The sequence below is a fragment of the Bombus pascuorum genome, unplaced genomic scaffold (genome assembly GCF_905332965.1).
Source record: "Bombus pascuorum unplaced genomic scaffold, iyBomPasc1.1, whole genome shotgun sequence".
Classification (NCBI taxonomy): Eukaryota; Metazoa; Arthropoda; class Insecta; order Hymenoptera; family Apidae; genus Bombus; species Bombus pascuorum.
In genome coordinates, this window is record NW_026869745.1 from 69045 (window position 1) to 88437 (window position 19393).

The window sequence follows — 19393 nt, forward strand, 5'->3', positions numbered from 1 at the left end:
GCGATTTACGGATTGAAGCAATGCTGACGTGTGCTCTCTTCAAAGCTGAAAATGAATTACGCATCAAGCAATCATCTAAAGCTTTAAAATTGCAGAAATTTAAAGAAAAATTATTGAAGAAGGAAAATTGTATAAATTACGAACGCTGCGATGATGAAGGCACGTCTCAGCAGAGCAATCCATGGAAAGAGCCTGATTTGTGTCCTGAATTGAGAAGTTTAGACGATTTCATGTCTAAGCTATCAGAAGTAAAAGTACCAGTACGACGCTGAAGTAGTGGGAAAACTGCAAACCTTCGGGTTATGAAGACCGGCCAACGCCCAAGCCGCGTTGAGTGCACTCGTTCCCGTCCGATCACGAAAGTTAAGCAACGCCGGGCACGGATAGTACTGAGATCGGTGACCGCTTGGGAACTCCGCGTGGTGTTGGTTTTTTTCAGAAGGAGATCAGCCCAGTATTTGAACTGTCTAAGAAGATGACGCGAGCAGTAACTGCCCGAAGAGGAAGATACAGCGGGGCATGAAAGGACAACCCTGATGACTGCCGCCTGGTATTACCGGGGTTGTCTGCCCTCAAAGCAGAGGAAGAAGGAGGAGTGGTTTTTTTAGTGGGTATGGCAACAACATCCGCGCGAGTCCCACATAACCCAGTGATTCGGGTCACTGGGCATGCGTAACAGCATTTTCCCCTCCTCATGAAAAAAAAAAAAAGGTTATGAAGACCTGGAAGCTTATGTGACTACTTTTACAAGAGGATAATTTCTCGCAACGTTTTATCCACCAAATGCATAGAGATTTCAACAACAACTATATGCATTCTGGAGCGATTATGGAGCACCGTGTATCACGTCGGTGCTGCAGGAATAGAAATCGCATTACTATTCTGATGTATATAAGGATTTTTTTAATTTACAGCTTCACCGTTTGAGATGACATTTGGACAGACGGAGGGAGAGGGAGTTGGTGTTGTCAACGATGCTGAAGCGTACCACACGATTGGGGACCCCATGTTCTCTAGTCTCTGCACCTTTCATTGGTTTGGTTTGTAAACTGTATCGTGACCGATGCATTCGGGACCTTTACAATTTTTTGTGGTAATATAATTTTGTAGTAATATAATTTTGTAGTAATATAATTTTGTAGAAGTATAATTTTGTAGTAATATAATTTTGTAGTAATATAATTTTGTAGTAATATAATTTTGTAGAAGTATAATTTTGTAGTAATATAATTTTGTAGTAATATAATTTTGTAGTAATATAATTTTGTAGTAATATAATTTTGTAGTGAAATAATTTTGTAGTAATATAATTTTGTAGTAATATAATTTTGTAGTATTAATGAGCGTTCGAAATATATTTGAAGAATGTTTGATTCGATATTTTTTATTTTCAAAAGTATGGCAATTTACACAAAACATTACGTATTTTGTATGTCTTAGCGTTTAAAGAAAATTTGTATTGCATGGTAACTTATAGATTTAATAGTACCGTTTCGAATATTCTCTCCATTATTCTGAACGTCGAGATTTTGTATATATTTCCTTAATGTTAATTAACAGTTTTGTAGACTTTTGAATAAATAAAAAGGAATTGATAAAATTTGGAAAATGTCAAAAATTTTCCTGCGATCTTCTAATTCGCCATATTAGTCCTTTTCAGTCCAGCATACTACACATAACAAAATTCTGTCGCAGGCAAGAGATCCGCACATGTGTCCAGGCTGTTGGCCGTCATCGGCGACATTATTTCGCCTGTCTGTGTATGAGATAAGGAGTGACGACAGACGATTGGTAGGGGATAAACAAAGGGGAAAATTGTTTGTTTTTAGCAAATCGTGCATGAAGTTTTCTGACTGACGATGAGTCGCACCATAATCACTTTGTACATAAACGTCTCATCACTCCGTGTTTCCGTATCTTGAACATCCAAGCATCAACTAATTCCAAAATCGTCTGACGCGCGATACACATAGGCTTATTGTGACAAGCTACAGCAAATTATAGCAAGTTTTATTTGGTGAGCTCTAATCTCTTTTGTTCGTTACCTGTGCACATGTGTTTTCTCAGGTCCAGAAAAGTTTTTTCAACGCTTGTACCACCAAGTTGTATGTGAGTTACTCTGGCTTGTCAATATGCCTTGTTCAAAGTTGAGAGCTGGATACTGTCACAGCTCTCTATCTTCCCATGTAATTATGATAATAGGAGCTTTATGAGGTATGGAGTAAATTGAATGCGTCTTTGTTGAATCTAGATGATCCAGAATGGCGAATTGTTACAAGTAGAACAACTAATCAAAGTAATAGACATACACATATATGAAATATGTTTCATATGGATAGGAAATTACTTTGAAATTTGACAAGCATTGCAATATATATGTTGGTTCGGAAGTAATATTACTAGATACTTATTTTTACAGATTGCAATATTCTCTTCACTAATTCATAGATTGATCTTAGAACAAATGAAGAACTTTACATGTTATTGGATTAACAAATAAAATGTATTGTTCCTCACAAATGGTATGCAGAGGAGTAATGAAAATAAAAGACAGGTGTATATTACAGTTCAAGTGACGCGAGAGACTGAAATACTATTTATACAAATTGCGGATGGATGGATACTGTGAAAAATCTTTCACATACTGATTGTAGGAAAGCAGAGATGGAAAATGAAGCAACGTATTTTAAAATTGAATCCCTAAGTATAGCATGTAGATAATATTTTGAGTGTTGATGGAGGACAAAATTATGCACATTCCTTTTTCAATTCCAAGGAATTGCATCATCGATGAGTCGGTTGTCAAAACATGATGGAAATAGCTCATTGTTAATTGAACAAGTTTGATATAATTACACAACCTAAAGATTTAACTTGAAATTTGTTCGAAGAAATTTACTTTTACTTATACGTGATGTCAAGTGCGGTATTAAGTATCATGCTTTCATAACTATTGTTTTAAATATTTTTGTGTTGAAATATTGTCGTTTGGGTGTCTGTTCTGTACTACAGGAGTACCCGAAATAATTTTACTCGTCGTGTACAGTTAAACAACTACAGGCAGTTGATTCTATTCCTGGAACGCGTTGGATTCGTGTTTACGTGGTACGTTGATTAGAATGATTTAGAGGTGGTTTACTGATGCCAAGCAAGGTAGATATCATTTCCGAACTACCACTGGAGGTTTCGCACTTGTTACTTCGAAAATTGGATCCCTCCTCCCTGCAGAGCGCCGCGCTTGTCTCGCGCAAATGGTTGAACATATGCAGATCCGACAAGTGTCTTCGGCGGACAGCAAGAAGTCACATCCGGCGTACGAGAAAGGGGTTCAGGATGGGGTTCCTCGGAACCACAGCCGCTAAAGCTGCCGAACAACAATCAAGGAGTAGAGTACGAGGTGCGAGGAACCTACGACACGAAGTAGGCTTATCCACTGCTCGTACGACGGTCATCGTTGGAAGGTTACGTGGTCCTCCGAAAATTTCGATGCGAAATCGTCCTATCGATGTTGAACCGCTAAAATGTATTAGACTGTAATTGATAGTATGTACCTTAATTCGACAGTTTGATTTTGCGAGAACACGAAACTGCCTTGTCCTACGAAAATGATTCAGAACTGTAGCGCAAAGCTTGAAATAAAATGGTGCCATTGAGACGGCAATTTGTTTCAGCCGCGGCAGTTTTCTACAGAAATATCGACAATGTAACTCACATTGACGCTCAGTCGTGTACCGCGTTACACTCTATCTGTGGACTAGAAAGGGTCTTGGCCGCCTTCGTGAGAAAGCCGTACCGTCTTTCGTGTTAACGGTGCACTCGCTCTGACAAGTGGGTTTCAGGACGGGCGGCAAAGTTTCCTTCGAAGAGCTTGCCCACTTCATTACATAAGAGCATCGGGCGATACGAGGACGACGAGAACGTCGGTCGTGCCGCCCTTCAGAAGCTGTACCAGCCTCACCATGCGCTTTATCCGACGAGAGGCTCCCTCCCACTGACACCGTGAAATAAGTGTCGTAGCTTGGGGGCAATTATCCGCGTCCTCTCCGCTCATACCCGTCCGGAGATACCGTCCGTACCAGGCGCTACGTCACGGGAGGCTATCCTCGTCGTCCTGCATCTCCCCGCATGTTTATAGACTGACGGAGCGTCATACTCGATTTTGTGATGGCGTGAACGTTATTCAAATATGTAATAACGTTACCAAACCCACTATAACTATAAATTACTTTCCCACAGAACTTCGACTCATTCTATATCTTGGATAGTTCACAAGTACGTATGCGCGAGATATATATTTCATTATAGAAGCCCTGAATCAAGTATTGAATTTAAGAGGTAATGGTTTGTAGCCTTAAGTACTGAAACTTATTCTATAATGGGAGCAACTGCCACAAATAGGAATCTAATCATTCTAACTAAAGACAAATTCTATCGACGAAATATTTAGTATGTAATTATAATATAAATTATACAATCATATAGTATAGTTTAATGTCATCATTAATTTCTATATTCATACAATACCGCATATCATTTGCAAATGTATATTTTATACCAAGTAGTATTGCAATTGTGCCACTCGGAAGACAAACTTATTAATTCCATCTTCCGATATTACCTGTACTTATATAGAAATATAATACTAAATACTAAAATATATCATAAGTATTTCATATTTGAAACAACAGTAAACCGAACGGAATTAATCTGTTTGACTTCTATGCGGCTCAAGTCACGTATATCAATATATGTACATTCTGTAGTTTTAATATTTTAAGCGTGCATTGTGCACAGGACAATTGTCTTCAATAAATTTTGCAAATCTGTTTATAGTAAGTGAGGGATCATTAGGCCAAAGAAAAATAAGGCGACTTTTAAAAGATGCAATGAAACTTGCTTCTGCTGAACATGGACTATGAAGGTCGAACATCTTCCCGTTTATTTTGCAATTAAATACATACTCGCCTTCCGCATTCTGGCCTGTGTGCCTGCTGGATCAGGCTGGCAAGCTGTTGGAGAGGATTGTGGCTGCCCGACTCGAGTCACATCTGTATCGACGTGCTCCGTCGATCGAAATATCTGATACTAGTTCCCCTTAAAACGCAACGAACTGAATCCATAATTAATGCGCTCATTGAACACTATATTTACATATTTTCGGCACCAAAAACGATCCTAACAGACCAGGGACAAAATTTTGTTAGCGATTTAATGACGAAATTTGAAGAAGCTTTTAAAATCAAACACATCAAAACAACTTCATTTCACCCACAGAGTAACGGATCTCTCGAAAGAACGCATGCCTCAGTTAAAGATTTAATTCGTACTGCATTACACGACAATGACAAAGAATGGGACGAAGTACTTAATTTCATTTGTTTAGGGTACAACACCGCGAAACATGAAGGAACAGGATTCTCTCCCTTTGAATTGACCTTTGGGCGAAAAGCTAACTTACCTTCCGCAATATCCAAATTCCCCACACTTACCTATGATGATATGTACTCACTTTGGCAAAAACAACTGAATAAATATTGGGAAACAGCTCACAAAACGCTTATTCAGAATAAGCAACGATACAAGCGAGACCAAGAAAGAAAGATTGTTAAAACTCAGACCGTGTTTAGAAAAGGAGACTTTGTTTTAATTCACAACGACCATAAAAGAGATAAGTTGCACATTGAATGGTTAGGACCTTACAGGATTAACGATGTGAAAACTCCTTATTACATTATTTCTATCGACAATGCTAAGAAAAAGATACATGGTAAACGACTGAAAGCGTACTTTTTTCAGGATAATGCTGACCCTAGCACTAGTAATAATACCCTTAATTAGATGCCTTGAATTCACGGGATAGGAATTACGCTTTGTAAACAAACCCAACCAATTCACGATCGAAAACTACAACATGATTACGCCTCTGAAATTGTTAGCTTCCCGAACACTAACAAATATTGTAAAATTGCTATATTTAAGATTAACGAAATAACTTTTGTACCATTACGTGCAGAAAACCAATTCATAATGATCCCTAAAAAAAAAAGGGGGGTAAACATATCCTTCGATCTACATTTAAATAATTCCATTCTACTAAGATCTTAGAGGACCAAGATCAATCTAACCAGGGGGGTATGTCACGACCGGCTCACTATAAAATCGGAGATAAAGATGTGGCGGCACTCGGCGACAATGTATATCGCTGAAGTGCCTAATGAACCATCAACATCCCAACGGTCCTTCCACCGAAGGCTCTAGAAGAAAGAGCGCGTGGCAACGGCCGCGGACGCCTGGCAAATGCGTGGACGGTGGGGATGTTGAGGGATAACAAAAGAAAGCGATCGGATCCGATCGAAAGTAAAAAATCATAAGAGCTTCAGTCTTAAAAGGTCACGCTTAGAGCTCGGAAGTAGATTGTAAAACCAAGTGTTAGAAGAAAAATAAAGTTTCTTTTTTTTATTCTTTTTTGTTGTTCTTTTGCATAATTTTACGTGACACTAGCAACGTTACCCTAAGACTGAAACAACTGCCTAAACCAACGTCGGACGTGTACCGCTTATGGTCTTTCCTCGACGCATTCCTTTGTATATGCGCTTTCGAAGACCTTAGGCGGTTGAGAAACCGAAGACCAGATGTAGAGTTTTCTCAGAAGTGACGATCACTTCAACACTAATTAATTTTAAAATGATACTTAATTATCGATAGATAGTGCATTTTATGTTTATAAACGTGAAAAAAACAATTTTCGTTTCACCGAACTATGGTTATCCCACAATATATGTATCATTAATATATTATAAGGAACTATTCGAATATACGTACAAAATCGTTTTTATGCATATTTTTACATACAACTTTTATTTACTTTAAATTATTCCAAATTTGAGGATAAAATTATGCAGACTATATACACAGAAGAAAGGGGATTAATTTTACCATATACTTCATTTGAAAGAAAGTTGCGTGAACTTCTCATGACGTAAAGTGTGAAAATTTAATAGAATGTAGATACAGTTTTCTATTATCGTTACAGATAAGAAATTTGTTAAACACTGATAAAGTTAAAGCCATTAATAGTGGTTGCAGCAAAGATTTGTTATTAATTCAAGATGAATAGGTTTCAAACAAAAAATTCCAGTTACTACTTATAGATTTGATTTTATAAAAAAAACAAGAAATTAAAAATTTTATAAAAAAGTTTATTCGCATTAAAAATATTATATTTTATCGCATATCAGAATTTTAGATCTTACGTTTAAAATAGTTTTTTTTTACCTTTTTTTGCTTGTAAAGTTATTACATTAATAAAAATGTCAGGATCGGGTTAACTGAATTGATCGTGTAGTAAAATATCGATCCAAATATCTTGGAATCATTAAAAAAAATGCTTTTTTTATTGTGAAAAAATGGTACTTTATTACCGTTAATCATTTAACTGTAATATTGGCTATAATATTTAACAATAATATTTCTAGTACATCAACATTAATATACGTTCTAAATAATATGTGAAGAAATTTGAGGTTAGGTTGGAAGATATCTACACCGGAAATGACGCCTGCAAAATGGCGCACGTGATTGGTTAGAAATTAACCGCAGAACATCTTCATACGCTATTGATTATTTCCTGTAAATGAGGAATTTTAATATAATGTACAAAGTATATAAGATTTTGCATTAAAATTGTCGCAAATATTTTTAAAAATTAATTGGATTGTAGTATTTTTCAAAAATGATAATAATGTAAGATTCTATATGGAATTATTTTCTATCGTTCGCGCATAAGACCAGTACGTAACGACAAGCTTGAGGGTATATAAAGCCACCATCAGACGCGCAACGTAGGCATTTGTCGAGTCGTCTGCAAGCGGAGAGGATCTTATTTTGCTCGACAGTTTCAAATATTTTGTGTGTTGTGTGAACCTGTTCTATCTTGTTCTACAACAATCACGAGCCATATACAGGTTAGTGTACTTATTATTATAATTTATTCATTAATTAGGTGAAATAGTTTAGGAAACAATAAGAAAACGTGAATATCGTAACATCGACACTGTGTTAACCTCGAAAAAGAGGACATTTGCATTCCTGCAAATTAAGAAAACTACGAAGCCGTCGTCATGGCAAAGTCTAAGAAGAGAGTTTGTGATATTGACGCCAAGCCAAGTAGTACTAAACGATTAGCATCTTGGATCAGAAGAATCCGCAGTAAAAAATCAAGGTATTGCCGAAATCGCAGACGCGATTTACGGATTGAAGCAATGCTGACGTGTGCTCTCTTCAAAGCTGAAAATGAATTACGCATCAAGCAATCATCTAAAGCTTTAAAATTGCAGAAATTTAAAGAAAAATTATTGAAGAAGGAAAATTGTATAAATTATGAACGCTGCGATGATGAAGGCACGTCTCAGCAGAGCAATCCATGGAAAGAGCCTGATTTGTGTCCTGAATTGAGAAGTTTAGACGATTTCATGTCTAAGCTATCAGAAGTAAAAGTACCAGTACGACGCTGAAGTAGTGGGAAAACTGCAAACCTTCGGGTTATGAAGACCGGCCAACGCCCAAGCCGCGTTGAGTGCACTCGTTCCCGTCCGATCACGAAAGTTAAGCAACGCCGGGCACGGATAGTACTAAGATCGGTGACCGCTTGGGAACTCCGCGTGGTGTTGGTTTTTTTCAGAAGGAGATCAGCCCAGTATTTGAACTGTCTAAGAAGATGACGCGAGCAGTAACTGCCCGAAGAGGAAGATACAGCGGGGCATGAAAGGACAACCCTGATGACTGCCGCCTGGTATTACCGGGGTTGTCTGCCCTCAAAGCAGAGGAAGAAGGAGGAGTGGTTTTTTTAGTGGGTATGGCAACAACATCCGCGCGAGTCCCACATAACCCAGTGATTCGGGTCACTGGGCATGCGTAACAGCATTTTCCCCTCCTCATGAAAAAAAAAAAAAGGTTATGAAGACTGGAAGCTTATGTGACTACTTTTACAAGAGGATAATTTCTCGCAACGTTTTATCCACCAAATGCATAGAGATTTCAACAACAACTATATGCAATCTGGAGCGATTATGGAGCACCGTGTATCACGTCGGTGCTGCAGGAATAGAAATCGCATTACTATTCTGATGTATATAAGGATTTTTTTAATTTACAGCTTCACCGTTTGAGATGACATTTGAACAGACGGAGGGAGGGAGTTGGTGTTGTCAACGATGCTGAAGCGTACCACACGATTGGGGACCCCATGTTCTCTAGTCTCTGCACCTTTCATTGGTTTGGTTTGTAAACTGTATCGTGACCGATGCATTCGGGACCTTTACAATTTTTTGTGGTAATATAATTTTGTAGTAATATAATTTTGTAGTAATATAATTTTGTAGAAGTATAATTTTGTAGTAATATAATTTTGTAGTAATATAATTTTGTAGTAATATAATTTTGTAGAAGTATAATTTTGTAGTAATATAATTTTGTAGTAATATAATTTTGTAGTAATATAATTTTGTAGTAATATAATTTTGTAGTGAAATAATTTTGTAGTAATATAATTTTGTAGTAATATAATTTTGTAGTATTAATGAGCGTTCGAAATATATTTGAAGAATGTTTGATTCGATATTTTTTATTTTCAAAAGTATGGCAATTTACACAAAACATTACGTATTTTGTATGTCTTAGCGTTTAAAGAAAATTTGTATTGCATGGTAACTTATAGATTTAATAGTACCGTTTCGAATATTCTCTCCATTATTCTGAACGTCGAGATTTTGTATATATTTCCTTAATGTTAATTAACAGTTTTGTAGACTTTTGAATAAATAAAAAGGAATTGATAAAATTTGGAAAATGTCAAAAATTTTCCTGCGATCTTCTAATTCGCCATATTAGTCCTTTTCAGTCCAGCATACTACACATAACAAAATTCTGTCGCAGGCAAGAGATCCGCACATGTGTCCAGGCTGTTGGCCGTCATCGGCGACATTATTTCGCCTGTCTGTGTATGAGATAAGGAGTGACGACAGACGATTGGTAGGGGATAAACAAAGGGGAAAATTGTTTGTTTTTAGCAAATCGTGCATGAAGTTTTCTGACTGACGATGAGTCGCACCATAATCACTTTGTACATAAACGTCTCATCACTCCGTGTTTCCGTATCTTGAACATCCAAGCATCAACTAATTCCAAAATCGTCTGACGCGCGATACACATAGGCTTATTGTGACAAGTTACAGCAAATTATAGCAAGTTTTATTTGGTGAGCTCTAATCTCTTTTGTTCGTTACCTGTGCACATGTGTTTTCTCAGGTCCAGAAAAGTTTTTTCAACGCTTGTACCACCAAGTTGTATGTGAGTTACTCTGGCTTGTCAATATGCCTTGTTCAAAGTTGAGAGCTGGATACTGTCACAGCTCTCTATCTTCCCATGTAATTATGATAATAGGAGCTTTATGAGGTATGGAGTAAATTGAATGCGTCTTTGTTGAATCTAGATGATCCAGAATGGCGAATTGTTACAAGTAGAACAACTAATCAAAGTAATAGACATACACATATATGAAATATGTTTCATATGGATAGGAAATTACTTTGAAATTTGACAAGCATTGCAATATATATGTTGGTTCGGAAGTAATATTACTAGATACTTATTTTTACAGATTGCAATATTCTCTTCACTAATTCATAGATTGATCTTAGAACAAATGAAGAACTTTACATGTTATTGGATTAACAAATAAAATGTATTGTTCCTCACAAATGGTATGCAGAGGAGTAATGAAAATAAAAGACAGGTGTATATTACAGTTCAAGTGACGCGAGAGACTGAAATACTATTTATACAAATTGCGGATGGATGGATACTGTGAAAAATCTTTCACATACTGATTGTAGGAAAGCAGAGATGGAAAATGAAGCAACGTATTTTAAAATTGAATCCCTAAGTATAGCATGTAGATAATATTTTGAGTGTTGATGGAGGACAAAATTATGCACATTCCTTTTTCAATTCCAAGGAATTGCATCATCGATGAGTCGGTTGTCAAAACATGATGGAAATAGCTCATTGTTAATTGAACAAGTTTGATATAATTACACAACCTAAAGATTTAACTTGAAATTTGTTCGAAGAAATTTACTTTTACTTATACGTGATGTCAAGTGCGGTATTAAGTATCATGCTTTCATAACTATTGTTTTAAATATTTTTGTGTTGAAATATTGTCGTTTGGGTGTCTGTTCTGTACTACAGGAGTACCCGAAATAATTTTACTCGTCGTGTACAGTTAAACAACTACAGGCAGTTGATTCTATTCCTGGAACGCGTTGGATTCGTGTTTACGTGGTACGTTGATTAGAATGATTTAGAGGTGGTTTACTGATGCCAAGCAAGGTAGATATCATTTCCGAACTACCACTGGAGGTTTCGCACTTGTTACTTCGAAAATTGGATCCCTCCTCCCTGCAGAGCGCCGCGCTTGTCTCGCGCAAATGGTTGAACATATGCAGATCCGACAAGTGTCTTCGGCGGACAGCAAGAAGTCACATCCGGCGTACGAGAAAGGGGTTCAGGATGGGGTTCCTCGGAACCACAGCCGCTAAAGCTGCCGAACAACAATCAAGGAGTAGAGTACGAGGTGCGAGGAACCTACGACACGAAGTAGGCTTATCCACTGCTCGTACGACGGTCATCGTTGGAAGGTTACGTGGTCCTCCGAAAATTTCGATGCGAAATCGTCCTATCGATGTTGAACCGCTAAAATGTATTAGACTGTAATTGATAGTATGTACCTTAATTCGACAGTTTGATTTTGCGAGAACACGAAACTGCCTTGTCCTACGAAAATGATTCAGAACTGTAGCGCAAAGCTTGAAATAAAATGGTGCCATTGAGACGGCAATTTGTTTCAGCCGCGGCAGTTTTCTACAGAAATATCGACAATGTAACTCACATTGACGCTCAGTCGTGTACCGCGTTACACTCTATCTGTGGACTAGAAAGGGTCTTGGCCGCCTTCGTGAGAAAGCCGTACCGTCTTTCGTGTTAACGGTGCACTCGCTCTGACAAGTGGGTTTCAGGACGGGCGGCAAAGTTTCCTTCGAAGAGCTTGCCCACTTCATTACATAAGAGCATCGGGCGATACGAGGACGACGAGAACGTCGGTCGTGCCGCCCTTCAGAAGCTGTACCAGCCTCACCATGCGCTTTATCCGACGAGAGGCTCCCTCCCACTGACACCGTGAAATAAGTGTCGTAGCTTGGGGGCAATTATCCGCGTCCTCTCCGCTCATACCCGTCCGGAGATACCGTCCGTACCAGGCGCTACGTCACGGGAGGCTATCCTCGTCGTCCTGCATCTCCCCGCATGTTTATAGACTGACGGAGCGTCATACTCGATTTTGTGATGGCGTGAACGTTATTCAAATATGTAATAACGTTACCAAACCCACTATAACTATAAATTACTTTCCCACAGAACTTCGACTCATTCTATATCTTGGATAGTTCACAAGTACGTATGCGCGAGATATATATTTCATTATAGAAGCCCTGAATCAAGTATTGAATTTAAGAGGTAATGGTTTGTAGCCTTAAGTACTGAAACTTATTCTATAATGGGAGCAACTGCCACAAATAGGAATCTAATCATTCTAACTAAAGACAAATTCTATCGACGAAATATTTAGTATGTAATTATAATATAAATTATACAATCATATAGTATAGTTTAATGTCATCATTAATTTCTATATTCATACAATACCGCATATCATTTGCAAATGTATATTTTATACCAAGTAGTATTGCAATTGTGCCACTCGGAAGACAAACTTATTAATTCCATCTTCCGATATTACCTGTACTTATATAGAAATATAATACTAAATACTAAAATATATCATAAGTATTTCATATTTGAAACAACAGTAAACCGAACGGAATTAATCTGTTTGACTTCTATGCGGCTCAAGTCACGTATATCAATATATGTACATTCTGTAGTTTTAATATTTTAAGCGTGCATTGTGCACAGGACAATTGTCTTCAATAAATTTTGCAAATCTGTTTATAGTAAGTGAGGGATCATTAGGCCAAAGAAAAATAAGGCGACTTTTAAAAGATGCAATGAAACTTGCTTCTGCTGAACATGGACTATGAAGGTCGAACATCTTCCCGTTTATTTTGCAATTAAATACATACTCGCCTTCCGCATTCTGGCCTGTGTGCCTGCTGGATCAGGCTGGCAAGCTGTTGGAGAGGATTGTGGCTGCCCGACTCGAGTCACATCTGTATCGACGTGCTCCGTCGATCGAAATATCTGATACTAGTTCCCCTTAAAACGCAACGAACTGAATCCATAATTAATGCGCTCATTGAACACTATATTTACATATTTTCGGCACCAAAAACGATCCTAACAGACCAGGGACAAAATTTTGTTAGCGATTTAATGACGAAATTTGAAGAAGCTTTTAAAATCAAACACATCAAAACAACTTCATTTCACCCACAGAGTAACGGATCTCTCGAAAGAACGCATGCCTCAGTTAAAGATTTAATTCGTACTGCATTACACGACAATGACAAAGAATGGGACGAAGTACTTAATTTCATTTGTTTAGGGTACAACACCGCGAAACATGAAGGAACAGGATTCTCTCCCTTTGAATTGACCTTTGGGCGAAAAGCTAACTTACCTTCCGCAATATCCAAATTCCCCACACTTACCTATGATGATATGTACTCACTTTGGCAAAAACAACTGAATAAATATTGGGAAACAGCTCACAAAACGCTTATTCAGAATAAGCAACGATACAAGCGAGACCAAGAAAGAAAGATTGTTAAAACTCAGACCGTGTTTAGAAAAGGAGACTTTGTTTTAATTCACAACGACCATAAAAGAGATAAGTTGCACATTGAATGGTTAGGACCTTACAGGATTAACGATGTGAAAACTCCTTATTACATTATTTCTATCGACAATGCTAAGAAAAAGATACATGGTAAACGACTGAAAGCGTACTTTTTTCAGGATAATGCTGACCCTAGCACTAGTAATAATACCCTTAATTAGATGCCTTGAATTCACGGGATAGGAATTACGCTTTGTAAACAAACCCAACCAATTCACGATCGAAAACTACAACATGATTACGCCTCTGAAATTGTTAGCTTCCCGAACACTAACAAATATTGTAAAATTGCTATATTTAAGATTAACGAAATAACTTTTGTACCATTACGTGCAGAAAACCAATTCATAATGATCCCTAAAAAAAAAAGGGGGGTAAACATATCCTTCGATCTACATTTAAATAATTCCATTCTACTAAGATCTTAGAGGACCAAGATCAATCTAACCAGGGGGGTATGTCACGACCGGCTCACTATAAAATCGGAGATAAAGATGTGGCGGCACTCGGCGACAATGTATATCGCTGAAGTGCCTAATGAACCATCAACATCCCAACGGTCCTTCCACCGAAGGCTCTAGAAGAAAGAGCGCGTGGCAACGGCCGCGGACGCCTGGCAAATGCGTGGACGGTGGGGATGTTGAGGGATAACAAAAGAAAGCGATCGGATCCGATCGAAAGTAAAAAATCATAAGAGCTTCAGTCTTAAAAGGTCACGCTTAGAGCTCGGAAGTAGATTGTAAAACCAAGTGTTAGAAGAAAAATAAAGTTTCTTTTTTTTATTCTTTTTTGTTGTTCTTTTGCATAATTTTACGTGACACTAGCAACGTTACCCTAAGACTGAAACAACTGCCTAAACCAACGTCGGACGTGTACCGCTTATGGTCTTTCCTCGACGCATTCCTTTGTATATGCGCTTTCGAAGACCTTAGGCGGTTGAGAAACCGAAGACCAGATGTAGAGTTTTCTCAGAAGTGACGATCACTTCAACACTAATTAATTTTAAAATGATACTTAATTATCGATAGATAGTGCATTTTATGTTTATAAACGTGAAAAAAACAATTTTCGTTTCACCGAACTATGGTTATCCCACAATATATGTATCATTAATATATTATAAGGAACTATTCGAATATACGTACAAAATCGTTTTTATGCATATTTTTACATACAACTTTTATTTACTTTAAATTATTCCAAATTTGAGGATAAAATTATGCAGACTATATACACAGAAGAAAGGGGATTAATTTTACCATATACTTCATTTGAAAGAAAGTTGCGTGAACTTCTCATGACGTAAAGTGTGAAAATTTAATAGAATGTAGATACAGTTTTCTATTATCGTTACAGATAAGAAATTTGTTAAACACTGATAAAGTTAAAGCCATTAATAGTGGTTGCAGCAAAGATTTGTTATTAATTCAAGATGAATAGGTTTCAAACAAAAAATTCCAGTTACTACTTATAGATTTGATTTTATAAAAAAAACAAGAAATTAAAAATTTTATAAAAAAGTTTATTCGCATTAAAAATATTATATTTTATCGCATATCAGAATTTTAGATCTTACGTTTAAAATAGTTTTTTTTTACCTTTTTTTGCTTGTAAAGTTATTACATTAATAAAAATGTCAGGATCGGGTTAACTGAATTGATCGTGTAGTAAAATATCGATCCAAATATCTTGGAATCATTAAAAAAAATGCTTTTTTTATTGTGAAAAAATGGTACTTTATTACCGTTAATCATTTAACTGTAATATTGGCTATAATATTTAACAATAATATTTCTAGTACATCAACATTAATATACGTTCTAAATAATATGTGAAGAAATTTGAGGTTAGGTTGGAAGATATCTACACCGGAAATGACGCCTGCAAAATGGCGCACGTGATTGGTTAGAAATTAACCGCAGAACATCTTCATACGCTATTGATTATTTCCTGTAAATGAGGAATTTTAATATAATGTACAAAGTATATAAGATTTTGCATTAAAATTGTCGCAAATATTTTTAAAAATTAATTGGATTGTAGTATTTTTCAAAAATGATAATAATGTAAGATTCTATATGGAATTATTTTCTATCGTTCGCGCATAAGACCAGTACGTAACGACAAGCTTGAGGGTATATAAAGCCACCATCAGACGCGCAACGTAGGCATTTGTCGAGTCGTCTGCAAGCGGAGAGGATCTTATTTTGCTCGACAGTTTCAAATATTTTGTGTGTTGTGTGAACCTGTTCTATCTTGTTCTACAACAATCACGAGCCATATACAGGTTAGTGTACTTATTATTATAATTTATTCATTAATTAGGTGAAATAGTTTAGGAAACAATAAGAAAACGTGAATATCGTAACATCGACACTGTGTTAACCTCGAAAAAGAGGACATTTGCATTCCTGCAAATTAAGAAAACTACGAAGCCGTCGTCATGGCAAAGTCTAAGAAGAGAGTTTGTGATATTGACGCCAAGCCAAGTAGTACTAAACGATTAGCATCTTGGATCAGAAGAATCCGCAGTAAAAAATCAAGGTATTGACGAAATCGCAGACGCGATTTACGGATTGAAGCAATGCTGACGTGTGCTCTCTTCAAAGCTGAAAATGAATTACGCATCAAGCAATCATCTAAAGCTTTAAAATTGCAGAAATTTAAAGAAAAATTATTGAAGAAGGAAAATTGTATAAATTATGAACGCTGCGATGATGAAGGCACGTCTCAGCAGAGCAATCCATGGAAAGAGCCTGATTTGTGTCCTGAATTGAGAAGTTTAGACGATTTCATGTCTAAGCTATCAGAAGTAAAAGTACCAGTACGACGCTGAAGTAGTGGGAAAACTGCAAACCTTCGGGTTATGAAGACCGGCCAACGCCCAAGCCGCGTTGAGTGCACTCGTTCCCGTCCGATCACGAAAGTTAAGCAACGCCGGGCACGGATAGTACTAAGATCGGTGACCGCTTGGGAACTCCGCGTGGTGTTGGTTTTTTTCAGAAGGAGATCAGCCCAGTATTTGAACTGTCTAAGAAGATGACGCGAGCAGTAACTGCCCGAAGAGGAAGATACAGCGGGGCATGAAAGGACAACCCTGATGACTGCCGCCTGGTATTACCGGGGTTGTCTGCCCTCAAAGCAGAGGAAGAAGGAGGAGTGGTTTTTTTAGTGGGTATGGCAACAACATCCGCGCGAGTCCCACATAACCCAGTGATTCGGGTCACTGGGCATGCGTAACAGCATTTTCCCCTCCTCATGAAAAAAAAAAAAAGGTTATGAAGACTGGAAGCTTATGTGACTACTTTTACAAGAGGATAATTTCTCGCAACGTTTTATCCACCAAATGCATAGAGATTTCAACAACAACTATATGCAATCTGGAGCGATTATGGAGCACCGTGTATCACGTCGGTGCTGCAGGAATAGAAATCGCATTACTATTCTGATGTATATAAGGATTTTTTTAATTTACAGCTTCACCGTTTGAGATGACATTTGAACAGACGGAGGGAGGGAGTTGGTGTTGTCAACGATGCTGAAGCGTACCACACGATTGGGGACCCCATGTTCTCTAGTCTCTGCACCTTTCATTGGTTTGGTTTGTAAACTGTATCGTGACCGATGCATTCGGGACCTTTACAATTTTTTGTGGTAATATAATTTTGTAGTAATATAATTTTGTAGTAATATAATTTTGTAGAAGTATAATTTTGTAGTAATATAATTTTGTAGTAATATAATTTTGTAGTAATATAATTTTGTAGAAGTATAATTTTGTAGTAATATAATTTTGTAGTAATATAATTTTGTAGTAATATAATTTTGTAGTAATATAATTTTGTAGTGAAATAATTTTGTAGTAATATAATTTTGTAGTAATATAATTTTGTAGTATTAATGAGCGTTCGAAATATATTTGAAGAATGTTTGATTCGATATTTTTTATTTTCAAAAGTATGGCAATTTACACAAAACATTACGTATTTTGTATGTCTTAGCGTTTAAAGAAAATTTGTATTGCATGGTAACTTATAGATTTAATAGTACCGTTTCGAATATTCTCTCCATTATTCTGAACGTCGAGATTTTGTATATATTTCCTTAATGTTAATTAACAGTTTTGTAGACTTTTGAATAAATAAAAAGGAATTGATAAAATTTGGAAAATGTCAAAAATTTTCCTGCGATCTTCTAATTCGCCATATTAGTCCTTTTCAGTCCAGCATACTACACATAACAAAATTCTGTCGCAGGCAAGAGATCCGCACATGTGTCCAGGCTGTTGGCCGTCATCGGCGACATTATTTCGCCTGTCTGTGTATGAGATAAGGAGTGACGACAGACGATTGGTAGGGGATAAACAAAGGGGAAAATTGTTTGTTTTTAGCAAATCGTGCATGAAGTTTTCTGACTGACGATGAGTCGCACCATAATCACTTTGTACATAAACGTCTCATCACTCCGTGTTTCCGTATCTTGAACATCCAAGCATCAACTAATTCCAAAATCGTCTGACGCGCGATACACATAGGCTTATTGTGACAAGCTACAGCAAATTATAGCAAGTTTTATTTGGTGAGCTCTAATCTCTTTTGTTCGTTACCTGTGCACATGTGTTTTCTCAGGTCCAGAAAAGTTTTTTCAACGCTTGTACCACCAAGTTGTATGTGAGTTACTCTGGCTTGTCAATATGCCTTGTTCAAAGTTGAGAGCTGGATACTGTCACAGCTCTCTATCTTCCCATGTAATTATGATAATAGGAGCTTTATGAGGTATGGAGTAAATTGAATGCGTCTTTGTTGAATCTAGATGATCCAGAATGGCGAATTGTTACAAGTAGAACAACTAATCAAAGTAATAGACATACACATATATGAAATATGTTTCATATGGATAGGAAATTACTTTGAAATTTGACAAGCATTGCAATATATATGTTGGTTCGGAAGTAATATTACTAGATACTTATTTTTACAGATTGCAATATTCTCTTCACTAATTCATAGATTGATCTTAGAACAAATGAAGAACTTTACATGTTATTGGATTAACAAATAAAATGTATTGTTCCTCACAAATGGTATGCAGAGGAGTAATGAAAATAAAAGACAGGTGTATATTACAGTTCAAGTGACGCGAGAGACTGAAATACTATTTATACAAATTGCGGATGGATGGATACTGTGAAAAATCTTTCACATACTGATTGTAGGAAAGCAGAGATGGAAAATGAAGCAACGTATTTTAAAATTGAATCCCTAAGTATAGCATGTAGATAATATTTTGAGTGTTGATGGAGGACAAAATTATGCACATTCCTTTTTCAATTCCAAGGAATTGCATCATCGATGAGTCGGTTGTCAAAACATGATGGAAATAGCTCATTGTTAATTGAACAAGTTTGATATAATTACACAACCTAAAGATTTAACTTGAAATTTGTTCGAAGAAATTTACTTTTACTTATACGTGATG

General features: G+C 36.8%; 3 pseudogenes; all 3 read left to right on the forward strand.

The window, feature by feature from the left end:
• The first annotated feature begins 312 nt into the window (after window positions 1–312).
• On the forward strand, window positions 313–431 carry LOC132915842 (5S ribosomal RNA; annotated as a pseudogene).
• An 8122-nt stretch (window positions 432–8553) lies between these two features.
• On the forward strand, window positions 8554–8672 carry LOC132915832 (5S ribosomal RNA; annotated as a pseudogene).
• An 8119-nt stretch (window positions 8673–16791) lies between these two features.
• Window positions 16792–16910, forward strand: LOC132915841 (5S ribosomal RNA; annotated as a pseudogene).
• Window positions 16911–19393: the final 2483 nt, after the last annotated feature.